Below are 13,293 nucleotides of genomic sequence, written 5' to 3'. Positions count from 1 at the left end.
TGTAAAAAATATTACATACTAAATTAACTAAATGCTTAGATTATTACAAAATATAGTTAAAGACATCTGATGCATTTACACACTTAGAACTTAAGACTAAAATTGTATTTAATACTAGTTAATTTGCTTATAAAGTTTAGTTATTTTTATATATTATTATAAAATTATATATAATATATTTTTTCATTTATATTATTTTTTCACTGCGACACAAATATACAGATTTGTATAATGTGCTGATATTTTGAATGCACTTAAAATAATAGTTCTTTTAATGCAGAAATAAAGAACAACCATTGCTGTAGCACAAAGTTAAAACTAAGGGTACTATAAAGCACACCTAGGTGTTCACTGTGCATTAAATTAACTATATTGTTTAAAAAGGCTAACCACATTATTTTTCACATAATTTTGTAAATACTTTAAAAATTAAAATAAAACTTTTAATAGAAATATAAGACTTAAATTTAACACTTTTGTGTTCGTTTGGATTTTAAAACACAAAGAAGTTTTTCTTTTACCAACATTTTGTTATCTGTAAAGTGACAGAATTATGACCTTGCTCTAAAATTTTCTGAGAGGCAAAAAAAAAAAAAAAAGTTTATTGCCCTTATCTTCCTGTTGCTTTTTAATGTTTTAATAATTACTTTACACCACTTAATGCACTAAACCTAATAACACATATCTGACGAAGTGTAGGGCTGACAAGGTGAAACAGAGTCTTTCACTGATAACTCGGGGAGGGGCCAGCACAGTTAACAGCAGGAAGGCTAGAGGCAAATTATTTACAGTCCGCAGGGTGTAATGATATAGAGAAAAAAAAAAGCAATCTTTTAAGATTAATTACTAATTTATTGGAATTAGAGGGAATGGCAACCGAAGAGGGGAATTTGGGTTGCAAAAGTACCATGGGGATCATGGTTTTATTAATTGATTTGAGAATATGCAAGAGATGCCACTTTTCAGATTTCTTTTGAATAACAAAGATTGGGTATTTCAAGGTGAATTGGAAGGCTTAAAGTGGGAGTGGCAGGGCTTGAGCTGGCTGTTTCCCAAGGCTGGCAGGAAAGAGGCTGAAGGAGGCTGAGGGCTGGTTTGAGCAAAGTAAAGGGTACATTAGGCTCAGAAGTTTTAACAGCAAAGTGTAGATATCGCAAGGTTTTATGGCTTAGCAGATGATACTTTGTAATTATCCTGCTCACTGTGCCTTTAGAATTTTTTGTAGGCACTGCAGCAGTTTCTGTTTTATGGCACTCAGCCTGATTTTTATTAGTTTGTTCCTTTGAATTCTCAAGATGGGGGGCCTGGCCGTGGAATTCAGTGGGCAGAGGACAGACAACTATAGATTTAGGAGGGGGGGGAACGCCTGAAAGGCAGAAACCTGTGAATTAAGAGAAGCAGCCTGTTTTTGAAGGCTTAAGATTTGTTTAAGATTTTCAATTTGGCCAAGTAGTTTCATTTCTATAGCTTTAAGAGGGGGAGCGGTGAGAGGAGGGAATCTGCCATGGTTAGGGACTGAGCGTTCTCCGCGGTGGAGGCTGCTGAGCAGGCGGGGGAAGACTTTCTCCATTAGGGAGAAAGACAGGAAAGGTAGTAGCACTGGTTTATGAGCTAAGAGCATTATCAAGTTTGTTAGAGAGGTGAGAGACCATGGATGTAATTGTGGTGAGTTGGGAACTCAAGTCAGAAAAGGGGGGGGGGGGGAGGGAGAAAGCAGCAACAGTTTGTTGCCAGTGTGGGGGAGCTGCTGGAATGCCGGCTCTGAGGAGCGACTTCCAGGCATAGAGGGCAGCAAGAGCCATGTTGGCAAGCTGGGACCTGGAAAGTGTGTGCTGTACCTTTAAGGTATGAAAAGAGGCGAGGCCAGCTATAAGAGCTTAGAGATTAGGATTCCTGCCTATTTGCAGGGGCTTTGCAGCGAAAAAAAAAGTTAACTTCCCAAGAGACAAAGAGTTCAGCTTTTAGATTCTAAGCAGGAGAGCGTGTAAGGGGCTTGGGGGCCATAGGAGGTTACGGCTTGAAACGGCTCTTTGAGGCTTTTCCAATTAAAGGCTTTGTATTGTTGCAATTGCTGGCTAAGGAGGGGAGGGTGGTGAGGGGAGTAAAGGTTTTGGTGGAACAGGGATGGAGCTGAGGCTAGGGAAGTGAAGGGCTGTTTAGGATTTTGCACAGAGGGTGCAGCGGCCTCTTCTGTAGGGGTCTGGGTGCATAGAGCAGAAGCATGGACAGAAGTAAGGGAGGGATATAAATGAGAAGCATTAGAGAGATCTTTAAGAGCATTAGTTACTTTGGAGACAAAGGTAGAAGAATCAGTGGTGGAGGGAGGACAAGGGGAAGTATTCTCAGAGGGAGAAGGGAGATGAGAGACAGAATTAGAACGAGAGGGAGTCCTGGAACACTCACGGGAGACTTGTTGTACATGAGATTCAACGGCATGGATGATGTCTTTGGCGGTTCCGGCATTTTTAGTTACAATGATATCTCTTAACAGGCTCCAATATTGGAACATAATTTTTTCCTTTTGTGAATCATCATTATTTACAAAATAATCACTCATTTCATGTCCTACTTTGTCCCAAGTGGACGCAACAATTTCTGGACAGGTAATAATAAACCAATGACATACATTATGAATAAACATAAGAAAATTACAAATATTCTTTTTGGTAACCTCTACATGTCTGGCTTTCAACTCAGACTGAATATCAATAATGAATTTAAGTTCAGTACTCAATGAAACACCCATGGAAGTGAAGCCAACGGGCGAAGCCCCAAGAGCCAATCAGGGGCGGTGATCAGAACGACTGAAAAAACTGCAGTTTAAATATTTGATTAAGGCTAACTCGTTTCAACGCCTACCCGGATGGGGTATTCCTGCGATTTATGAAACAGCTCCGGACTCGCCGACCCGTAGTCGTTCGGGGTGTGGCGGTGGTCTTCGTGCCCAGCGTTGGGCGCCAAAATGCGGGGTCCGGAAGCCCCCCAGGGGGGCCCGGCCAGCAGGAATTAGCTGGGAAGACTTCTCAGACAACCGCACTCCTATTTTGCTGGGTAGAAGAACAACCACACCTGTAAAAAATCTGAGAGAGGTTAATAATAAAGACCCAAGGCAATGTCTCACTGCTCAAGGGCAACTTTATTTGGCTACAGCTCCTTCTTATATAGAGAAGGAGAAGGGGGCAGTACAAGGGTGATGTCAATCACACTTTTGGCATGAAAATTACTTCATTATTCCAAATAAGGCAAGTGGGCAATACTTCTTGCAGTATCCATGGAAACATCTTGTGACCTTCTAGCTGCATTCCTAATTGCTTGACTATCAGGAGGTGGTGCAAGATGTGCTTGCCTCAGTGATCTTGAACAGACAATGTAGCATATACACAATAATGAATGTCTTGTAAACTCAGGGATATGGTTAAGGGAGTAAGGCCTCTTTTCTGGGAATGGTACTGGGCTGTGTTGCTCTCCTCCGGGCTAAAAGATTAATTATACTTTGCAGCTGCATTTTCCTTTCTCTTTGGCCCAAGAACTTACAGCAAGACTGCATGTAGCCTTTAGGTGAAAGGCTGGATTATGGCAGAAAAAATAGCAAAATGGCCTCAAACAAGTCAGTCCCCAACAGGGTTCATTTGCTTAGGTGGCCAAAAGGTTCATGGAGGACTGCTGTAAATGCAGTTTCCAATAAGCAAGTCTGCCAGCTTGCTGGTACTCAATAAACTACTAGAACCACTATGTAAGAATCTCACAACTGAAACCCAACTACAATCATATTTGTAATCACGGTGTTTAAATAAAAATATCAATTTAAAAATAAATAATAAGATACATAAATATATAAGAATATATAAACTATGTGAAATAATATAAAATGATTCTAGCAAAAAAATAAATCTCACAACTGATATTTGATCTATATCCCTATAGGAAACCAACACTTTTGCATCCTCTGGACCAAATATTCAAATTAAATGAAATTATTTAGTGAAGGAGCTGAGATTCACAAAGTTGATAATTGAGTTTTAGGCAGATATATTCCAACACCATGCCCACAACCAGTGCCAACTCCTTCCACCAGTGCTACCCAGTGTTCCCATGTAGATTAGATCTCTTGTTTTAAGTGTTGTTGAGTCTGTACTTTGGATTTATAGCTATTCCACTCTCCCCCATCACCAGATTAACTCAAGGTCCGACCTCTGTTTCCTTTCTTTCCTTCTCTGTCCTTCTCCTCCCTAAGTTCTAAGTTCAAAGGTGATACAGATATCCACTTTCTTTACAACATCCTCTTCCTTATGGATGAAGAAGCAAAATATACATTATTTTGCGGGGGGGGGGCACACCTGGCATAGCTCAGGGGATACTCCTGGCTCTGAGCACAGAAATCGCTCCTTTAAGGCTTCTGGGGCCTTATATGATGCTGGGGGTTGAACCTGAATCAGCCCGCATGCAAGGCAAATGATTTATACTCTGTGCTCTGCCCCCCCCCAAACACCCACATTTTAAAGGGGGAAAGTGGACAGAAAATAAAAATAATTACTCATGAACAGGGAGCAAGGGCTTGGAGTCAAGCAAGGCATGTGCTTCCTTGTCTGCTACCCCTGCATCCAAGTTGGCCTATTTGCTCTCCAGACACACAGGTCTGCATGGGGGGTGAGGGGGTCAGGGATTCCTCCAAATTCACTCTGAAAGCTGTGTCTCCAAATTGAGTGTGGCCCTGTGGCTCTCTCTGCTCAGGGACTTGTGCCCTGCTGCACGAGGGACCCCACAGGGTGAGTAGACATATTCTCACACTTAAAATGGAAGCACGAAAGTGTGCCCGAGAGGTGTTTGGGTTCACTGCACTTGATGAACCATGCATCTTCATGCAAACCACACCCAAATACAAAAATGGGTAGACTAGCTAGACACGCAGCAGAGCTCTGGCCTTATGTACTGCACCTTCTTTGGTTTGAGGGTCCTGTGAGGTCTTGTCCTTGACCTTATTTGCAGGCCCTAACTAGATACAGATCGTGAAAGAGTTGCGTCCTGCCCCGTTCTCTAGAAACCCCAACACTCGATAGGTGGGTGCAGCTGCTGCCGCAATTTCAGTCCCCAGGTAGCACCCCTGCTGTAGTTCATAGACCTTCATCTGCTGGACATTTTTTTTTTTAAATCTGCCGAATCTTCCCCAGGACTGCAGCTTTATCCTATAGGCAATACATGTGTCTTTTATGGGAACACATTGTGTTCCTGCAGCCCAGAAACGCCTGGTAATGATCTTGCAGATTCAGGAATCTGAAACCTTTGTGACCTTCTTATGGTCAGGATGGAGGCTTCTAAAACAGCTCTTTTGGGGCACCATTGTTCAGGAATTATTCCTGTTTCCTGTAATTTTTTTTCAGCTGTGCATCATGCAGGAAGAGAGACTGCCTCTTCTTCCTTTTACCTCTCCTTCCTTCCTTCCTTCCTTCCTTCCTTCCTTCCTTCCTTCCTTCCTTCCTTCCTTCCTTCCTTCCTTCCTTCCTTCCTTCCTTCCTCCTTCCTTCCTTCTTCCTTCCTTCCTTCCTTCCTTCCTTCCTTCCTTCCTTCCTTCCTTCCTTCCTTCCTTCCTTCCTTCCTTCCTTCCTTCCTTCCTTCCTTCCTCCTTCCTTCCTTCCTTCCTTCCTTCCTTCCTTCCTTCCTTCCTTCCTTCCTTCCTTCCTTCCTTCCTTCCTTCCTTCCTTCCTTCCTTCCTTCCTTCCTTCCTTCCTTTTCTTGCTTTTTGTTTTGTTTTGATTTTTTTTGTTTTTGGGCCACACCCAGAAGCACTCAAGGCTTACTCCTGGCTCTATGCTCAGAAATTGCTCCTGGCTTGGGGAACTGTATGGGATGCCTGGATCGAACCCAGGTCTGTCCAGGGTCAGCCGCCTGCAAGGCAAATGCCCTACCACTGAGCTACCACTTTGGCCCCAATCATTCTTATTTTTTTTTATCCTTGTTGATAATTTGTCTTTTACTTGTGGTATTTAGCTGGTTTAGAATTAATGTTATTGGTACAGTTTGATATAATTCTACCATCTTATAGTTGCTTCCTTCCTTACTGTTTGCCTTATTTGTTCTTCTTTTGGTTAATAATGTATTTTTTTATATGCCATTCTTCTGAGATGCTCTCTATATTATCTACATGAACAAAACCATGACATCATACAAGTGTTGTTTTTCCAAACATGCTGTTTGCTAATATGATAAGAATTTCTGAAGAGTGAAGTTTTGTTATTTGGTTGTAGTTTTATATTTCTGAAGGAGACTATTAGAGAAAATGGTGATATTTTATTGATTCAGGTTGTCTTGACACAATGCCCAAATAATTAAGTACAGTTTATTCACAGAATATGAGATTGTATAAAATAGGGCATTATAATATACTTAAATAATGTACAATAATAAAGACAGTTGCCCACTACCCAGTTCTCAAATGCTAAGTGGTATTAAAGCACTGGTAAATTGTGATATTTTCAGTGTTCTACACTCTGTCTCCATTTTATCTCTGTAAGATAAGAGAAACACTTTTCTTTATGGCCACATGTTCATTATAGAAAATGCTTTGATAGTGTAACCACTTGAATTTATCAGATGCTGAACTCTTGTTTTCAATGAATTATTGTATTCTAATTCTTTGTGATAAGTCTTAATCATTTAGGGTTTTAAATAGATTTGTATGACTTGAAGGTAGTAGGAATTAAGACCAATAAAATCCTCATTTTAGTGGTGGGTGGAATTATGAGTTTACTACTCTCTTTTTTCTTCTAAAAAGCTTTTTCTGGGTCTGAGGACTTTTTACGAATGCAACTTGTACTTTTCATGGAAGATTTGCCTTTGTTAGAATTATAGGCTTCAGGATTAACAGACTGGATTAACTCTTCTATTTAAATATGGGAATGAGTTATTCTTCCATTGCTGTGTAGTTAGCATTAATACTTGCCATAGGAAATACTTTTAAAAATATCTTTGTGGCAAACTTTTTCTTAGCCAGCCAGCATTTCTTTTTCTTTACCAGCCAGCATTTCTCATCATGGAGATTTTGCCACGCCCCCATTAGTCAATTAATCAAGGGAGCATTCGGATATGTGAAACCATTTATACATTTTCTGGAGGGCTTGAAGTAATTGTTCAGAGTTAATGAAGTACTTTCATTCTTCCTGAGTACACAAACTCGGACACTCTGCTCTGCCCCCACTTCCCATCTCATTCCTCCTTAATCTCATACTCCTGCACAGACACTCTCAGCCTGTAGTCACCAAATCCAGATTGCTCATTTATTTACGATTGGGATTTGCCTGCAGGGAAGTGTAGAAGCAAGGCTCTTGCATCTGACTGTAGCTTTTAGTCCCCATAGACACTTTCAGGCCTTCTGAAACTCTCTTCAGATGCTAATATTCACACAATGTGCTTCTGGCCCCAGCTGGCTTTCACCTGCAGCCCCCACAGGCAGGGGCCTCCGAAAGGAGATCCTGGTTTCCATAAAAATAGGAGGGCACACATGGTAAATGGCAGAGACATAGTGCAAGCTATAAAATGATTTAAAGTTGGCTCCCATCATTTAAAATTAATTGCTGTGGACACAAAGCCCAGACAGGAGTCTATTTTTCCCCCTTTCTTTTTGTAATTCCCTAGGGACAGGGTATCTTGAATCCTCTGCTATTGCCCTAGCTAAAGGATGCTACTGTATTTAAGATGCAGCACTGTATAGCTATTATATTCATTAAGTACACACACACACACACACACACACACACACACACACACAAAACCAAAAAACCAACATGCAATGTTGTAGTATGAAAGCTATTAAAGGGTCATCTAGAGTTGTCCCGAATTTTCTTTTAATTTAAGGGGAGCAAATTTGTTTAAAGATACATTAATATAAGTCCTATGAGTTTGATGACTGATTTTGGGGGGCTTACTACTGGCTACCATTTGTAGTGCATTCTACTTTCTTCAAGCAGATTTGTAAAAATAAAGTTTCTTAATGTACCAGCCTATTTCAAGAGTTAATAAATGACTAATGAGAAGGAAGACTGTTTGCTTTTAGGCACTTTCAAGATCTCCTTTAGAGAGGAAGTAAAATGCTTTTCTAAACATTCTTTTCTTTTTACAGGTTTAGTATAGGCAGGAGAAAGACAAATAACAAATATCAATCAAATGTGGTGTATAAAGAACTCAAGCAAGGACATAGAAGTGTACCATGAAAACAAATCCTTAGATCCTGACTCCAGAAATCCAGTTACATAAGGGGGGGTGGCAAAAAGGGAGGTCCCTATGGACTGTGATAGAGGGATATTGGTACATTACTTTTGTTTGTTTGTTTGTTTGGGGGCCAGCACTTAGGGGTTACTCCTAGCTCTAGGCTCAGAAATTGCTCCTGGGAGGCTTGGGGAGACCATATGGGAATGCCAAAAATCGAACCCAGGTCCAACCCGGTTCTGTCCTGGGTCATCAGCATGCAAGGCAAACGCCCTACCACCATGCTATCACTAACCTTTATATTGCTACATTTCTGATGGGCATGGTGCCTCTAAAACATTCAACATTTACATTATTGTGAAAAAATAAAAGAGAAAGTTAAAATAAAAAAAGGTTTGTTGGGGCCGGAGAGATAGCATGGAGGTATAATGTTTGCCTTGCATGCAGAATGTCAGTGGTTTGAATCCCGGCACCCCATATGGTCCCCTGAGCCTGCCAGGAGTGATTTCTGAGCATAGAGCCAGGAGTAACCCATGAGAGCTGCTGGTTGTGACCCAAAAACAAAACAAACAAACAAATAAACAAACAAAAAAAAAAGGTTTGTCTACTTACAGGGAAAGTAGAGGGGAAAACCTATTAGTAAAGAGTTCATAATTCTGCTCCCGCCTTTCTTAAATTTTTTTTTTTTTTTTTTTTTTTTTGGTTTTTGGGCCACACCCTGTGATGCTCAGGGGTTACTCCTGGCTATGCGCTCAGAAGTTGCTCCTGGCTTCTTGGGGGACCATATGGGACGCCGGGGGATCGAACCGTGATCCGTCCTAGGCTAGCGCAGGCACCTTACCTCCAGCGCCACCGCCCGGCCCCGGCCTTTCTTAAATTTTAACTGATTCATGACTCCCTTTGTTTAAAGGAAATACTGATTTAAGTAAGTGTTTCTATTGCTTTCTCTCCACCATTCCTTCTCTGTGTTGTGATGGTCAGGACTTGCACATTTGGTTGTTGTGGTACTCTTGGAAATCTCTAGGTTTCTCCTACAATAGCAGTGGTGTTTGTGCTGGAGATTGCTCATTTTGTTGTAAAATTAATGATCACAAAGAGTCATATGAGGTGGTTCCCAGGATCAGATTCCTTATTGCCTCATGCTTACAAGACAGGTATCCTACCAGTGAACTCTTCCTTGGGTCACCTTTCTTTCCTTCTATATGTTCAGAGTTTTGCTTTGTTATTCATCTACCATTAAAAAGAGGGAAAAAACTATAGATAGGGATGGAGAAAATCCTTTCATGTCACTCACCAATAAAGGATGAGTATGTAGATTATACAAAGAATTTTCAAATCTCAGTTACCCAAACTAACAAAAACAATTATATAACTCAATAATAAAATGAGTCAACAAGAAAAAGACTCAAAGTGAAATTTCTCTAGAGAATGGGCCCAGAGAGATAGCACAGCGGTGTTTGCCTTGCAAGCAGCCAATCCAGGACCAAAGGTGGTTGGTTCGAATTCTGGTGTCCCATATGGTCCCCCGTGCCTGCCAGGAGCTATTTCCGAGCAGACAGCCAGGAGTAACCCCTGAGCACCGCTGGGTGTGGCCCAAAAACCAAAAACCAAAAAAAAAAAAAAAGAAAGAAAAGAAATTTTTCCAGAGAAGATGTACATGAAAAGCATGAAAAATATTTTAAACATCACTATCTCTGAATAAATGCAATTTAAAAATAAATATATAATATATACTTTGAGAATATCAAACTGAGGGTCTGCATTTGATAACTGATTCTAACCCCCCCCCAAATGTCAGAAAATAAAAACTTGACAAAATAAAACTAAATTTATACTTTCCTCCAGTCTTTAGAATTGAACAGAAAAAAAAAACACAGGAAAAAAAGAATTTGATTTGAAACACTAAGCATGAAATCAACATATGAATGTAGTAGTACTTCTAGTTATTATTTCTGAGCTATATTACATTTGTTTCCATACACACACTGATAATCATAATAAAGAAAAACAGAGTTTCTTGTGGGAGTGGGTAGGAGGTTTGTTAATGGCCAGAATTTGAAAAAGGGTCCAGTTCTTTACTAAATGATTAAACTATCATATCCATGCCATAAAGTACTACTTAACAGTGAAAATGAACACCCTTAGGTATATATTACTCCATTGGAATTCAAAAGATTATACTGGACAAAGCCAATCTGAAAATGTATACAAGGCATATGTACACATATGTAAATTTCTTGAAGTGAGAGTTGTTCAGAACAAGGCAGAGCAGGGGTTGCCATGGATTAAAGATGATTTGTAATAGAGTATCGAGAGAATATGAAGGAAATGGGCATTAATTATAAAATTATATCATGTGGGGTTATTCTTGGGTTGCAAAGATCCTATAGGTTTTGGAAAAATTTACAGTGATGGGACTGGAGAGATAGTACAGCAGGTAAGGTACTTGCCTGGAACATTGCTGACCAGGGTTCAATTCCCAGCTTCTCATATCTCTTAGTCCCAGGAGTAACCTCTGAACATTACCAGATACATGCTCCAAAAGTAAAAATAAATGTTCATAGTAACTCATTTTCTCACTCTCAGTTTTCTTGTCATTAAAATGTGAGTGATGATGGTACTAGTCTCTTAAGGCAGTCATGAAAATAATGCTGTAAAAGCATATCCATATCATACAGCCAATTTTTTTTCATTTTTCTGTTTTGTGTACAGTATAGAAAGCCACTAAGTGTTCCTGAGGCATCAAAGTTTAAATAGAAATGTCAGCTCCATGTGTTTACTAATTCAGCTAATATTTATGGAGAGCCTACTGTAATACACTGGAGCAAAAATCCCTTCTCTCTGGGAGTTTTTATTCTAACAGCAGGAGACTCACAATAAATAAGCAAGGCTTATTAATAATTATTATATTATAATACTACATTATACTATATACTATATATAATATATAATAATAATTATTAGTAAATGAATATTAGAGGTTTTTTTAAGTGCTAGAAATAATGAGTCTGTTCTGGTTAGTGGTAAGCAATGAAATAACTCTTTTAAAAGGAAGTGAACATTCCCTGGTTTGGCCATTGGAGATCACATTTCCTGTCCTGACCATGAGCAACCTGGGATAAGTTCCTTTCTGGCTCTGATTGTTAGTTCTGTATTTGCATGGCTGCGTCAGTGTTAACATCCTGATTGTGAAGTTGTACAATAGATCTGTCCAATATTATCATTGGAATCACAAGGAGAAGGGTTTGGGTGATCTCTTTATACTACTTTTTTCAGCTATACAAACTACATCTGATAATGAAAAAAGTGCAAATGATTGCAGATATCGGTCCCTGTCCTCCTTGATCTTTACTTGTTACATAAGCTACTGTTTCTTTCATAAAATTAATCTATGAAATTGAGAATGGTCTCTACTGTGTCAGATGTATCTCCAAGTATATAATTCTTTAGAATTTGTTTGCAGTTGTGTTGGTTAAATTGTTTAAATTTATGCCTCATTTTTTAATATAAATTTTTTGTTAAAGATACATTCTTGCTAAGATTATAGTACTTTTGTGGGATACCATTTAATGGACAAAAGTTCAGGAAAAATTCTTTGAGCTGGGGGAACCATCATGGCACCAGAATAAATCTCAGTGAGAAGTTATGATTTGGTTTTAAAGCATTGTTTAATAATAATCAGTGGAAAATTCAGAGAAATGGAACTTAAATCCCATTTGTTATATCAGTAAACAACTTTCACTGTTAAAAGGGATCTGTTTTTTGCCCATTAGGTGGACACAAGAGATTCTGTTAGCTTTTGATTTATCACCTCACATCTTGGCCTTCTTTTTACTTTAATATATAGCAAGTTCAATTCCCAATTCTATATGCTTGGCGTTGGACTGAATTTGAGGTGAGTGACAAAAAGAATAATAGTCATGAGACACAATTTTATAAGTTTTCGCTGAATGACAGTCTCACTAAAAGGCTAGTGATAATAAGCTACAACTTTTCCTATTTTCATTCTCTTCCCAAGTTTAGCACCAAGAAATTCAAACTCACTCTCATAGATAAGAGAAAAATTATTTGGGATGGTGAGACTTCTAGTATCATTTCATGCTTCTTTCTCTGTATATTCTGTATATGCTACTTTGTTTTTGGTTTGGATTATTAGTTTTTCCTAACCTGGCTAAGTGCAGTGTTTCTTATCTCAATGATTTTTTTTTTTTTCGGTTTTTGGGCCACACCCGGCGTTGCTCAGGGGTTACTCCTGGCTCTCTGCTCAGAAATAGCTCCTGGCAGGCACAGGGATTCGAACCAACCACCTTTGGTCCTGGATCGGTTGCTTGCAAGGCAAACACCACTGTGCTATCTCTCCAGGCCCTCAATGATTTTAAATTAATCACTCAAATTACTTGTTTCAGGACATCTTTGTTGATTGTCTGAGGATAGTATAGACATTGTCATTTTTCCTGGTATCTTGGCTTCAACATAGAAGAATTTGACCTTATTTTCTACAAGTTATTTCCAGGAGACTATCTTAAAAAGGGTAGTTATAGCTTATTCATATTTACTCTCCAGTACTTGATAGAGTATGCTCAGTAAATAACTGTTGAGGGAATCAGGGAAGTGGCAAGAGGTTTATGTAGTTTCCTTGTTAGACAAGTGGGAGTAGATTACATGGAAGGAGTTACTGCGCTTACTAAACTTTAATATAGGGAATCCCATCTGAATTCAGTAGATAAGAATGGGACTGCTTTCTAGGTACTCTCCTTGTTGAATTTTTCTAAATGTGAAGGACTTTGATATTTTTTACTATTACTGAAAGATTGCTCATATCTGGGTGGCTGGAGCTCTGTTTCTGCTACCTAAAGAATTGGCCCTGAAACTATGCATCTTTTGCTCCCAAGGACATTATTTTCTTAAAATAGTTTACTTCAAGTAGCTTGATGAGTCTGAGTATATATATATACATATATGTATATATATATATAAACGTTTTTTTAAAACCTTTTATAATAGTGGTTTTATTGTTTATTTATTTACTTACAAATTCTTGATGTTCATAAATGCTCACTAAAGGTGGATCTTTTATTTGGTACTGATGTTTGT

General features: G+C 39.0%; 1 non-coding gene across 1 annotated transcript; it reads right to left on the bottom strand.

Moving 5' to 3' along the window:
- Positions 1-229: 229 nt before the first annotated feature.
- On the bottom strand, positions 230-359 carry LOC126021068 (small nucleolar RNA SNORA22). Its single transcript, XR_007499682.1, has one exon. It is a non-coding gene; the product is annotated as a small nucleolar RNA SNORA22 (small nucleolar RNA).
- Positions 360-13,293: the final 12,934 nt, after the last annotated feature.

This window comes from Suncus etruscus, chromosome 10 (genome assembly GCF_024139225.1).
Source record: "Suncus etruscus isolate mSunEtr1 chromosome 10, mSunEtr1.pri.cur, whole genome shotgun sequence".
Classification (NCBI taxonomy): Eukaryota; Metazoa; Chordata; class Mammalia; order Eulipotyphla; family Soricidae; genus Suncus; species Suncus etruscus.
This window is presented reverse-complemented; position numbering and strand designations above follow the sequence as displayed.